The following is a 15,075-nucleotide window of genomic DNA, read 5'->3' as shown; positions in this document are numbered from 1 at the left end:
CCTGAGGCCCTCCCAGCTCCCTCCTGCGCCACCACCTGACATCCATCCCAGCAGCCATCCCTGGCCTCTGTGTCTTCGAGAGCACAAGACAGGTGCCTTGACCTCTGTGGCTGACCCCCACCATCATAGCCCTCTCAAGACTAGCCCCTCCAGCTGTTTACCTGCATACCCTCAGCCAACTCCTACATGGGCCTCCATAGCCATTTATGTGTGTTATGTGGGGGGGGGGGGGGGGGGGGGGGGGGGGGGCGGGATGTGTGCCCGTGGGGAGACTCTACAGCCATGAGAGTGCACCCAGTGGTCAAGGCTCCCAAGGCTGCTTTTGGACCATGCTCTGGCCCTGTCTCCTGTCACTGGCCTACACTACTGGGCTCCCCTGCAGCTAGCACCTCCAGATGTGCACCAGCACCCTGCTGACCCAAGTCCTATCACCAGCCTCCACTGCCATACACTCACCTAGGGTGAAACCCTGTGGCCACAGGAATGCACCCTGACAGCGAGGGCCCCCACAGCTGCTAGTGCACCCACAGTTGGCCCTAGCCCTTGTTGCTGGCTCTGGCCCTCACCACTACATATGTGTCTGCAATTGGCCCCTGACCCTAAGAGGTACTGCAGGTGGTCCCCATGGCTGAGTGTGTGCACATCACCAGCTTCAGCCCATGATCAAGTGGGATTTATCCCTGAAATGCAAGGATGGTTCAACATATGCAAATCAATAAATGTTATACAACACATTAATAGAATGAAAGACAAAAGCAGTATGATCATCTTAATAGATGCAAAAAAAGCATTTGACAAAATTCAACGCCCTTTCATGATAAACATTCTCAACAAATTGGGTATAGAAGGACCATATCTCAACAAAATAAAGGCCATATATGACAAACCCACAGCTAACATCATACTCAGTGGTGAAAGTATTGGCACTGTCTGACTCTAAAAGTCTAAGTGAGTAAACTTAGTAAAACCCAGACTATTCTGCTTCCCTAACAATAGAGTATTGACTTTCACTACCTCCTGTATTAATTCTTTGTAAATTCTCATAAGAAATGTATCTATTTTTTTCTAAAATAATGATAGAAAATTTTAGAAAGTGCTATACCCTTCCTTCTTCCTATCCCAACATCTCCAGGGCATAGAACATGACACCTCACATTGAAGCCGGGTACCAGAGGGTTACTGTAGATATTCAATAAGGACATGATTGCCTTTCCACCTTGTTCCCAACACAGACATAGATGAATCTTGTCAATTTACTGTTTTCTTGTTTAACCTGAGGGGCGACTCAGGGGTCACGAGGACTTGTGAGTTTGTCTTGCATAAGGAAGAGAATGTCTTCAGGGAAGCTGTGATCACTGGGTGACCAGCCCCAGCTGCCGTTGATGCCCAGCAGTCACATTTTCCAAGGCTTCTCTGGAGTGAAAGATGACCCCTTTGTTTCTCCTAAGCTCCTCCTGCCAAGCCCCATAGCTCTAGAAAACCCCCTGTTTCCTGCTTTTGTTAAGGAGAAATTTGAGAGAATCCATGCTCATTTTGGCCAATTTGAATAAACCTTTCTCCATCTCCTACCACCAAAGTCTCAGTGATTGGTTTACTGCATATTGGGCACAGGAACTCAAGATTAAGAGGTTCAGTATCAACATCTTTTGGGCAAGATAAAATAACTTCCTCCTTGACCCACCTTCATCTCCTACTTCTGGCCCTAAGTTGTCTTTAAACATTAATGACAATTAGCAACCTATGGGTTTTGCATTTTAATATTGCAGAATTGGGCTCAAGTATGTGAGTAACTTTCCTCCTCCCATATCCCTCTCCCCCTCCCCTAAGGACATCCTTACTAATGGGTTTATTTCACATAATGGCATGCTCAACTCCCAAAGGAGAGATACCCCTGCTCTACAATATCCCCTAACACTTTAGAAAGCAGAATAGGTTAGTGAGCAAAACAATTAACCAGGAGTTTAGACAGCTGAGCTGTGGCCGTGTTTCTGCCTTTAACTACATATTTGACGTTGGATGAGTCAATTGAACTTACTAATTTACTATGACTCTGATATGGCTTCTCTCCAAGAAATAATAGAGTTCTTGTCTTTTAAAAATTGCCTTTACGAGCCAAATCTGTAGTGTAGTGGTTAAGTTCCATGCACTGTGCTTTAGCAGTGCCCGGGTTCAGTTCCCAGGCACAGACCTACACTGTTCGTGGGTGGCCATGCTGTGGCAGAAGCTCACATACAATATAGAGGAAGATTGCCACAGACGTTAGCTCAGGATGGATCTTCCTTAGCAAAAAAAAAAAAAAAAAGTTAAAAATCTGGGTGAGAAGAATTTGTCTTGAAAAGGTTTTTGCCTAGCCAGAACAACATTTTTAATTAGATGGTGTTCTTATATGGGTGTGTGGTTTGGAAGAGGGATGACAGACGTTACTGGGAGACTAAATAACCCCTAAGGCCATCTTAGAGCCACCACATCATTTCTGACTCACACAACTGGGTACAGGTTGATGTCATTGAGTGAGGCAATATACTTTGGAAAAGGTCCAGCTTGGGGTTGGTGGGAGATCATGAGTTAGATTTGGCATAGAAGAAGGTTCAACCCATAGCCCTCTTTAATTTTTTGTAAATAACTGCTAATTAAATAAAGAGAACCTATAACTTTTTAGAATCTTATAAAATAAACACACAATATTTGATGAAATATCACTATATGACACCACTATTCTGGCAAATATACTCTATTCACATTGAGAAAAAAGGAAATCAACCTGTGCTTTAAGGCTGGGTTGTGTGTTATATGTCTTGTCCACATATAAACCTGATGCTACTGATCTACTTTCAGTAAAGCATGTGCTTCTTGCATATCTAAGAATAGTAATAGACTTATACTAATTCACCCACAGTTTCCCTTAACCATTACTGGGCATGTTGGGAGAGGTAGTTGTTGATAGTCCAGATAAAATCTGGGCCCATGGTCAGAATATAATTCATTAATCTGGGTGTTACAAACATTTTGAACTTTTCGTTTTCTTTCGTCACTTGCTGCTACCGATCTGTAGGCCTGGGCCCTTTACTCTTGGGGATTGTTATCTCCTGTTATGGGGGGTGGTATGTAAAAGCCAACTGGTTAAAGCAAAGAGCTAACACAGGGAAATATAATTTTGGCAGGAAAAATTACTATTTGTCATCAAAAGAAGTCATTTGCTATGTTTCCTTCTACCCGACAAGAGAGAGAGTTTCTAGATCCTAGAGACTCTTTTATTTGTTTCCAGTAGTAATTGAATGGTGTGGGGCTGCGAGATTAGCAGAGCCAATGAAATTAAGTTATTCTGCATAAGGAAAAGGGAGGGATGAAAGAAATGCCACTGGAGATAGCGGACTCTTAGAAACTATGGGTGTAAAAAGAAGAGAGTCAGAAAAGGCTGAGATGTGGCTTTAGGAGAAAAACAGACTGTGAAGGAGAATTTTGGAATGAAATGCTATATACATGCTGGGTGAGGAGAGCCTCCTTTTTTACAAGGTCTCAGTAAAATATTTTACTCTAACTCATGCCTTTTAGAATCAACTTTTTGTTATTGTTGAGAAAACAAAGTGTTGATTCCTGCTCCAAGCAAGTCTTGAATGGGCAAGAACAGCCCAGAGCCTGGGTCCAGCCCACATCTGAGTTCATCTCTTTATCTGACGCAGAAAACTTTTTCCTGTTCCTCCTCTCTCTGTTTAGAAATTGGATTCTTTTTATGTTATTTCTTTTTCCTAATTCTTTTTTTTTAAATTGGTACCTGAGCCAACATCTGTTGCCAATCTTCCTTTTTTCTTCTTCTTCTCCCCAAAGCCCCCCAATACATAGTTGTATATTCTAATTGTAGGTCGTTCTAGTTGCGTTTTGTGGGATGCTGCCTCAGTATGGCTTGATAAGGGATGCTAGGTCTGTGCCCAGGATCCGAACCAGCGAAACCTTGGGCCACCAAAGCCGAACGCGCACCGCTGGGCCACAGGGCTGGCCCCTCTTTTCCTGAATTCTTGATCCAGGTACCCATCTGCCTCAGTTTCCCCCTCGACCCTCTCATATTCCCAGATGACCAGGTTCCTCTCTTTTTCTCACCTACCTCCACATTATTCTTATTTCCTCTTCCTAAAATGCTTATGCAGCTTTCATCTATACCTTGTCCTAATGAGACTATTTGCAATTCAATGCGGCTTCCTGGCTCTTTGTGATTTGCAAGCCTACTCCTGTTTATATCGTAGAGGCAGATCTAGCCAAAGGAATTTAAAAGATGTATGCTACGGGGCTGAATATTTTTACAGTAGTACCATTATAATTATAATTATATTATATTTTATATATCATTATTACATTACTATTATCTGTCATTATTATAGATAACCTGTGTCAGGTTCTTATTATGTCACACACTAAGCTAAACAATCTGCAAGCAGTCTGTCACTTAATTCTTAAAATAACTCTAGAAGACTAGTATTAATAGTATGATTTATGCATAAGGAAACCAAAGCCCAGAGTGGTGAAGTAATTTGCCCAAAGTTACAAAGCAGATGCAGCATTCCAATCCAGGCATGTCGACGCCAGACTACAATTAACCACTATCATATACTAACCCACATTTAGTCATCTTTAGGATTTAAAAGTTTTAATAATGATATTTTTATTCAGATATAAAAATACAAAAAAAGGGCTTCTGTTTTGTTTTGCTTTAAATAAGGTACAAGAGGAATCATACAAACAGGATTAGAGAGACCTGGGATATCTCAAAAAGAATTTCTCAGTAAATTGAAAAACAAGCTTACAAATCGCTTTCATGAGAAAATCCAAAGAGCTAAAATTTAACCACATGGGTAAAATGCAAAAAGGTAAAAACAGACATTCATAATTCAGGTTGTCAGCTTTCAAAAATTTCATCTTAGACGGGGTATTGTAAACTATACTATGATGTCTTGCAAGTGCATAAAAAAAGGTTTGATGGCTGGGGAAAAAGTGAAGTAAATTTGAGTATAGTCAGCAGAATGAGGAAAACTAAGATCAGAAAAAAAAAGAGGCGGAGGAGAGGAGGAAGTTTATCTAGAAGCTTTTAAGTTCAGGAAAGCCTTTGGAAAGCGGTGGTGGAAAGATTATTAATAGTGACAAATTGACATCATTGATTATGAAATTAATGGAAGTAGGAAGAGCCTGTCTCCAAGCTTTTATCCAAAGATTTCAAATGTTTTAAAAGAGTCCCGTGGTCAATTCTTTCCAAAGAGACTGATAAATTGAACATAATAAAAGCACAGATCAAGACCCTGTCAGCCGACATTCGGGGATCATTACGTCCTCCCCGAAGGATGACCCCTGTGCAGTGCTAGAAGCCTGAAGGCTGACAGCCACAAAATATTACGCTACCTCTAATGATCCTGAAGACGATTCGATTCAGCTTCCAACCTACCTTCCCAGTGATTTCCTGTGCGAAGAGAAAGTTAGCTTGGCAATAAATAACCTATTTGCCCATAGTCAGGGACGACTACTTGACAACCAAATGGAGACTATTTTGAAAATAGAGGAAAAATTACCCTTCACCGAGAAAAGACTGATAAATGAGATGCTTCCACTGGTCTCAGTTAACCATTTAAAACGCAGGAACAGCATGGATAGATCAGTTGGTGGTTAGACATAATCTCCAAACCATCTGTAGTGTCAGACTCTGAAAAATCCATGAGGCACGGCAAAGCGAAAGGTAAAAAAGGATACGTATGGCACGATAGAAAAGCTGTTGGCGTTCACTGTGCTCAGATTTGTACATTGGGATGATAGGATTTCTCTTGGTTTTTCAATCCACCATAAAACTACTGGGTAAATAAATATAGTTCAAAGAGCAAGATATCTTTTTTTTCCCAGCCCAAGTTAAATTTCAGTTTCCCATGATACAAGGAGCAGGGCAGAGCTTGAAAGGCAGGTTAACTCACTGTTGTTCTTCAATGGATCCAGTCTTGAGAGATGATCCTTAAGCCAACCAGCCAGGAGGAGTAGCGTGGTTGGGGAAACATTGCTTATGCGGGAGACATTTGAGGAAGGAAACAACTCAGTTTAGAAGTGTGGAAGTCTATGGCTAATAAGCTTGAACAATGAGTATTTTGCAATTAAGTCAGTTTGGTAAAATTCCAATTCAACCTTCACATTTGGAACCAGATAGAACCTTTATTATAGGCATGCTGCATCTCAAAAAAGATTCCCAACGACTGAGCTCAATCTGTCCTCTATCTATCAGACATCAAAATGGGTTCGGCTTGACTGGAAATCTGTGAATGTATGCCTCAAAGATTTGACCTTCTGTCGTGGGAGAGGAATACCTATTCAACAGTATGTCGGTAGCCACACACTGCATGAAAATCTCCATGATGCTCTTGAAGAGATGTAACATATGACTGTGTATTAAATTAAAGACATAAAGACCCCCGCTACAACAAAGAATTTTATAATGAGACACTGGTGAATATATGATAATTTTTAACAAAGATAATGAAAAATATTACTCTTACAAATAATGCAAGGCAAGAAAATGAGGATTGTTTAAAATCTCCCCACCCTGCCCCAGCCAACCACTTCACACACACACACACACACACACACTCACACGTACACACATACCACCCGAATTCATGATTCAAGATAACTGGAAAGCAAAAATCTGAGCCTTTGGGCAAAGGGAATAGAGAGAAAATGCTAAAATGAGAAAAAGATCTGACTCGTACACTATTGATGAGAATATAAATTGGAATAGACTTTCTGGAGGGCAATTTGGCAGTATTTATGAAAATTTAAAATGTGCTTACTCCTTAACCCAATAATTCTACTTCTAGGATTCTAATCTAGAGAAATACTTGCAGGTGTACATAAAGCGATGGAAAATGCTCATTACATATTGTTTATTAAGCAGAAAAACTGAAATCAAACTAAATATCTATCAATAGAATAGTAGTTAAATTATGATATCATTTGTTATTTATTATATCATAAATGTTATCATTTATTATGATAAATTCTCACAATAGAATACTATGCAAAGATTTAAGTGAATAAGGAAGAGCTGTATGTTTTAATATTTGACTCACTCCAAGTCATATTATTAGATAAAAAAAGAAAAGAAAAGGAAAATCCATCAATAGATGTGATTGTATGATTAAAATCTATGCGTTTACATTTACATGTATATTACATATATGTAAATACATTTTTAAAAGTATATGAAACATATTATCAGTGGTCAGCTCAGGAGAGGAAAGTGGGTTTCTGGGGGAAATGTAAGGGGAAGTTATTCATTTTTTAATTTTATAAATGCCTACATTATTTAAATATTTTAAAACAAGTGTATAAAGATTTTAAAAGGAAATATTTTAAAATTAAAAAATTAAATAATATTATTGAAAAAGAGAACACGATCCACCGAGGATGGACTGGAGTACGCAGTGGTTATTAATCAACACCCAAATCCTAGTGGGATATATCATATCTTCACAGCCCAGAGGCAGCTCTGCTTCACCTGGTCTTTACTCTGGGACACAGACTGATCAAGGCAAGTCATATTGCCATGTCCAGCTTCCCTTCCTCCTCCTCCTCCGCTTGTACTTGCTCGTTCTCACTCTAACTCTCTGTTCTCCCAGTTAGGGTCAGAAATTTAAAAGACAATGTAAATATCTTTCTCTGCTAAAACCCCTTGTTCACCTCAGCTGGGACAATTCAACCTCAAAAGTCTCTCTCTCATTTCCCACTTTCACTCTGCCCTCAATGCACCGCCCTCATTTAGGAAAGCATCATAACTTGCCTGAATCATGCAAGTGTCTCCAAACCAACGTTACTGTCCCCACTCATATCTCTCTACCTACTGTATGTTCTACTTTGCCTCTGGAGTTATCTTTCTAGAACATGAATCCACTCATCAATTTTCTCCTTAAAATTCTTTGAGTCAGACTTTCACCTCAGGATAAATTTTTACCTCTTGAAGAAGGTGTTTAAAGCTGTTTACGACCTGACTCATCCTGCTCAATTCCCTCCTCTCTGGTGGTTCTTAAATACAGACTTCACATTGCAGAAATACCAAACTCATTACTGTTCTCCAACGTTCTAAGCTATCTTTACTTTGCAAATGTTTCATCCTCTGCTTGAAGCTTTGCGGCCCTCCTCAGGAACTCCTGCTTGTCCTGTCACAATCAGCTCAAGGCTATCCCCATTTCAATCACCGATATTTTCATGCTATTACAGGTGTACACTTAAAACTTCGGACTTCTCACTGCCCCTGCAATTATCACAAAAAATTGTAATTGCCCATTTGTTTGTCTGCCTTTCTCTAAAGCACGTGCTCCTTGAAAGTGTGGACTGCATATTTCATCCGTGTAGTGTATTCCTGTGCCTAGCTCAGTAGCTGGTACCTATAGGTTTTTAAGAAATGTGAGTTAAACAAATACCTTCAGTACAACTGAGGTGGGAAGGGTATATGTGACTGTTCTGTATGGCCCCTGCTTGACATGCCTTATTAAATCCATTTACTTCCTCTAGATAGGGAAGTGGATTCTTGGACAGGATCAAAGGTAGCTGACATCATAAAGTCCTGATCAGGTCTGCACCCCTTTGTCTGGGGATCTGATCTCCTCCTCTTTCTCCAGGATTAAAATGCAACCTAAAAGCGCCTCCCTAGATCAACTGGACTTCAAGAATGGCCACTACATAGAGACAGCAGTACTGAACCTCCATTCCCCTGGATAATTAAACCAGTCCCAGTGGGACCTGAACTTTTCCCTCCCGGTTGGACTACACGCCATCCTCCTCAGGACCCACCCTACCAACATTTTGGGGCCATTAGCTCAATATCTCTTCTCAGCTCTCTGCCTTCACCAACCACCCAGGACCTGACCCACGTTGGGGCAAAGTTCATGCTTCTACTTGAAAAACTAGTAGTGATTTTTCTTTAATCCATAAACACTAGAAAATCGGAAAGCTTCCTCTTGAGAAGCTAAGCTTGAATACAGGCCCAAGATTGGGAGCAGTTTTTGTCACACTTTCCTACAGATGCTGCCACCTGAGGGGCTACATTTTAAGCAATGTACTTTACCTATGTGACAGAGTTTTAAAGGGCATCATCCACAAGACTTTGATAACAGAGCCTCGTGTTGGTAAGTTCAGTTGTTGAACCTGTTCACTCAGCAAATTTGCCTGCCTTCACTGGGTTTCTTTCCCGGTATCTGTACATCTAAAATCTGTAAGCTTATAAAAGTAAGTAAACTCTCTAATTTATGTTCCTTCGCAACTCTTATTACCATCTGACATATTTTTATTTTGTGAATTTACTTATCTATTTTGTTGCTCCTGCTATAATATCAACTCCAAGAAGGCAGACATTTTTATTTGCTTTGTTCTTTTGCATATCCTTGGTGTCTAGAACAGAACCAGGCTCCTTGTAGGCCATTGATAGGTACACAAATAGGGGAGGATGTATATTAGGAACCACCTAGCAATCTCTGCCATAGACTTTTGTTCAGTTGATGTGGACACATGGTCGCATCTAGTACAAGTAATACCAGGAGTGGTATTTCTTTTCAGTCTCCTCCAGTGGTTCTCACATGCAGCCAGGTTTGAGAACCACTGTTGAAAAGAATGTTGTTTGACTGTTTTCCATTCAACAACATCGATGCCTCGAAGAGTTTCTGATTCTCTCCTTGTCTTTGCCTCTTTCACGTGTAGAGAATCTTCTGGGTAGCCAAACCCAACAGAGATGGGAATGAAAGTTGGGGATGGAGGTAGACCATATTAAAACCTCCTTAAAGGAATATCATGAACTTGAATCAATTCAGTAAAGAATTTAACTGAGGAAATTATGAACCATGATGAACTATGATGACATGTTCATATTTTTGCTTCCACCTTCTCTTTCATGCCAAATATCTTACATTTGAAGTAGAGTTACCATTACTTGGAAAGCATGATGATCTTATTTTAATGTACTAATTCTTTTAATTTCTTTTATTCATCAAATCCATACTACTCTAGGTTTTTAGAGTTTATGTTGCAGAGAAAGGGTTAAGTAGTTTAAGAGACTAAGAATTATGATCTGGGGCCCATCCAGCCTGCTCTTGCACGGCATGAGATTTCTGTGTTGACTTCCATGACTTCTTTTGAAAAGGGGATTTTCCCCCACGCTGAAAATCCTAAAAGTGGGAAATGAGATCATCCATTGCATTTGAAACATGCTGTAAGCATAGAGGAAAAAGTGTCTTCCCTTACTTTGTTAAAATTTAATTTTGCAAAATTCTTTTGTATGTTATAGGGAGATGGTAGCATATTATTTTCATCATTAAATCTTGCCAATTGCATAAAGTTCAATTTCTCAGGTAGCAAGAAGGCATCTCCTGTCATGCATAGCAGTTATGAATTTCAGTCTACAAATTCAGACAAAATTATTATTATTTTTTGATGACAATCTAATATGAACTCCCATCTTGCTGGTAGAGATACTTAGTTATTTTGGGTTTTCTGCTTTCCTTAGGCTTCACAGTTTGGTGTCTTTTACATGGTGCCAAGGCATTTGATTGAGACAAGTCTCAAGCCCTAGGATCTGTAGATCACCAGTCCTCGAAGACATGCCCAGGTGGCTCTGAAGTAATCCTGCTACCTTCCAGCCTTGCTAGAGCATGACAATATCTAAGAATCTGCTCAAATGGCCTTTTACCCAGACACACCACACCACCAAGCCCTTCCTGAGCTCTTTTCCCCGCCCCGACTCTGCTGGGCTCCTAAGTAAATGATTCTTCCCTCCAGGTTCCTGTAACGTTTTGCCTCTTAATCCTCTGCTCCATCTCTCTTCCATCCATGACAGAAAAATTCATTCTTTTGCTTGCTGCAAAGGCATCAAGCGAAATCTCCCTAATGGATTGACACATTTGGAAACCAAAAGCCCTGATGACATCCTTTTTTCTACTTTCTGACAGGTTGCTCTCCTTCCCTAAGGAAATGAGTTCACTATCTACTTGAAGGATAGGCGGTGAAAAGAAGTATAGGAGAAAAAACCCCTTCATATTTAAAAAAATGTTTTCCTACTTCAAGAGCAGATGATGACGTTTCAAATAAAATATTTTTGCTACATGGTTTTGACTATAAAGTGCTTTTCAGCACTGGTTCTGCATCTAGATATGGTTAACCCATGTGGTAACTCCTAAGCAATGTGTTTTATTATTGTATTTCATCTATCTATACATACCCCCATTTGAACTTCTGGACCTATTGTAAGTATTGAATAAATATTTGTTGAGCTGGAATGTAAAACCAATTTTATATACTCTGAAACCAAAAAGCAAAGAAAGGAGGCTATAAGTAAGGCTGAAAAGTCCAGATGTGATAACAGATGGATAAGTTGTGTAAAATTTATACCTAATTCTTTAGTAACTATTTATATTATACAATTGGGAATTCAAATGATCGGGGAAATGGTACAGTTTCCATATTGATGCAAACTAGTCTGAAAAGTCATAAATATCTACTAAGACTTAGCAAAGATGGATCACCATTTCCTAATTTGTTCTGATCAGAGATGGTAGAAGTGTAGAGAAATAAGGATTCCATAGTGAAACAAGCTAGTGAAATGCTGCGTTATCATACCTCAGAAACCTGGAGCGCACAATAGCATATCCAAAACCTCTGAGGAGTTGTGCAGAAAAGGAAGCTGTTGGACTTTGCCTAAATTAGTATTTCTCAAACTTATTTGAGCATACTCTTTCTACACACACACACACGTATATAACAGTATTCTTTTTATCTCCTAATGGAATAAAAACATTCTGTAAAAAAAAAGAAATAAACCAACCTTTGGAGTTATTCAATTTTAAGTTCACAGTTTTTTACTTGTCCTCCATAATTTTCCTTAACTGTTCTTTAGCAACTTATCTTTTACCACAGAATGAACCCTTAGGAAACTAATAGTTGAGGGGCCAGCCTGGAGGCATAGTGGTTAAGTTCGCGCACTCTGCTTCAGTGGCCTGGGGTTTGCAGGTTAGCATCCCAGGCACGGACCTAGCACTGCTCATCAAGCCATGCTGTGGCATCATCCCATAAAATAGAGGAAGACTGGCACAGATGTTAGTTCAGTGACAATCTTCCTCAAGCAAAAAGAGGAAGATTGGCAATAGATGTTAGCTCAGGGCCAATTCTCCTCTCACACACACGCAAAGAAAGTAATAGTTGAATATCTGATGGAGAAGTGATGTGCAAATAATGCCTTAAAATGTCTGTCTTTAAAAATTTATGTATACGTTTGTTTATCTGGCTATTGTTTTTTCCCATTCCTGCCTCCTGGTTCTTTGTATTCTCTATGTACTTAGAATGGGTACACTTTTTTTCTTTCTTTTTCTTTTTCTTTTGTTGATACTCACTGGAAAAGGAAATACCTTTATACTAAACTTTGAAGACTTTACAATCTTCAAATAATCCTTAGATATTTGAAGAAGCTTTAGAAGAGACCACAAGAGATAGCCCTGCTTTTGTTTTGTTTTAAACTTAATATTGTATATCAACAAAAAGAAGATCATGTATCTTTCAGATTCCTGGCCAAAGTGACCAGAAGGGAAAGACAAATCCCCACAACAGTGGGCTCCCTTCATTCATTCACATTTTATTGATGGGCACATGCTTGGGTTTAACTTATGTCCTGAGAAACAGTCACTTTCTTCCCAACTAGAGGAATTTTCCTCTTAGCTTTCCACTTTGGCTTGTGGAGAAGTGAACTACTTCCCACTCTTCTTCCATCAAGCAAAAAAGAGTTCATCTGATTGGTGAGAACCTGTCAGGTTCCAAGTGTAACTTTTTCTCAGACACAGGAAGCAGGCTTGGCTTTCTCTCACAGGGACCAATGGGTCTTGTTCTTGTATTTCCGTTCTCCGTATGTAGACCAGTGTCTCTCAAACTTTGACGGGCACCAGAATCATTGGGAAAACTTGATAAAACAGATTGTTGGGCCTTATCCCCAGAATTTCTGATTCACTGTTTGATAATAGGGTCCAGGAATTTGCATTTTTAACGGCTTCCCAAGTGATGTTGATGTGGTGGTCTTTGGACCACACTTTGAGAACCACTGTGCTAGACAAAACAGGAAAGGCGTTTTTTACGTGGATCAGCCAGGTCTCCACCATCTCTGTTCTGGCATTTCCTCCTCTGTCTGGGCAGGTAATTCAGGTAAGTCTCTTACTTGTGCAGGTGATTTTTAATTCAAGAGGAAGCTACCAGCCTCATTTTCTTTAAGGCCTAAGCCATTATCCTCCCACACGGATCAACAGTGAACTTTGGATGGTAAAACTGATGCTTAACCAGCGTTTGGCTCATTGTGTCTTTTTGCAACTGGTTAAAACTCATGGAGAAGTGGGAAGGTGACATTTTGAGACTTGCCAAGTTTCATCCTTATGTAACAGATAGTCTCCTGCCCAGCTACTCACAAGTGGATACACGTTGTTATCTTTCCGCCTCTGTAGTTTGCTAAGAATTCAAGCTTTTTCTAATAGAAGGTCCTTGTATCAATGTAAGACATTCCAACGTCTGTCTTCCTGCAGAAACAGCTTTATAGAGCCTTTTTACGCATGAGGAAGCGGCAGGGGTTTTTATATCCATATATCATTTACAATTCACTGCCACCAACTCATGACACCAGAATGCACATTTATCACAGAATTTAATATAAGGAGAAGTTTTGACCAGTTTCCTGGTCTCTAAGCAAAATAATCATATTTTTTCTACTGCATAAAAAAAATAGAGATGGTAATTTAACAAATAAGAAAGGAAAAAGCCTATATTTTTTCTCTTCTTTATTGAGCTATTATTGACAAACAACATTGTGTTAGTTTTAGGTATACAAATATGGATTTGATATATGCATTTATTGTGAAATGATTACCAGAATAAGTTTAGTGAACATCCATCACACACATAGTTACAAAATCCTTTTCTTTTCTTTTCGTTTCTTTTCTTTTCTTTTTTGAGGAAGAGTAGCCCTGAGCTAACATCCATGTCCATCTTCCTACTTTATATGTGGGACACCTGCCACAGCATGGCTTGATAAGTGATGCATAGGTCAGCTCCCGGGATGTGAACTGGTGAACCCCAGACCACAGAAGTGCAGCATGCAAACTTAACTGCTACACCGCCAGGCTTGCCCCCCCCTTTTTTTTTTTGTGAGGCAGATTGGCCCTGAGCTAACATCTGTTGCCAATCCTCCTCTCTTTGCTTGAGGAAGACTGTTGCTGAGCTAAAATCTATGCCAAATTTCCTCTATTTTTATGTGGGATGCCACCACAGAGTGGCCTGACGAGCAGTGCTAGGTCTGAGGAGGTGATCCAAACCCACGAACCCCAGGCTGCCGAAGTGGAGCATGCTAACTCAACCACCACGCCACTGAGCCAGCCCCAGACTCTTTTCTTATAATGAGAACTTTTAAGATCTACTCTCTTAGCAACTTTCAAATACAGTCATGCTTTGCTTAACGATGAAGATACGTTCTGAGAAATGCATCATTAGGCAATTTTGTCCTAGTGAAAAAATCACAGACTCACACAAACCTAGATGGTATAACCTACTACACACCTAGGCTATACAGTACTAATCTTATGGGTCCATAGTCATATATACAGTACATTGTTGACTAAAATGTCATTATGTGGCTCATGACAGTATATACTACAGTATTATTAACTGTACATTACATCCCCAGGACTTATTTATCTTATTACTGGACCTTTGTACCTTTTGGACACCTTCACCCATTATGTCATCCTATTTTATTTGCCGAAAAATGTGAAATATCATGAAGACTGCCCTTGTACCAATTAATTCTGTTAACTATGATAGTCATAATTTTTCACATGGTAATTTGAACTGAAATTTTGTTAAAGACTTTGCTAACATTGAAATGGATTTCACTGCTAACAGTGAAATTTTGTATACACAGATGCTCATTGCATTATTATTTATAGAACTGAAAAACCATGATGTCTTAGCTTTCACACATAATAAGCACTGTAAGTATTTGTTGATAAAATGAATTATGGTCAGCGTTGTGTTGGGAGG

The sequence above is a fragment of the Equus quagga genome, chromosome 16 (genome assembly GCF_021613505.1).
Source record: "Equus quagga isolate Etosha38 chromosome 16, UCLA_HA_Equagga_1.0, whole genome shotgun sequence".
NCBI lineage: Eukaryota > Metazoa > Chordata > Mammalia > Perissodactyla > Equidae > Equus > Equus quagga.
This window is presented reverse-complemented; position numbering follows the sequence as displayed.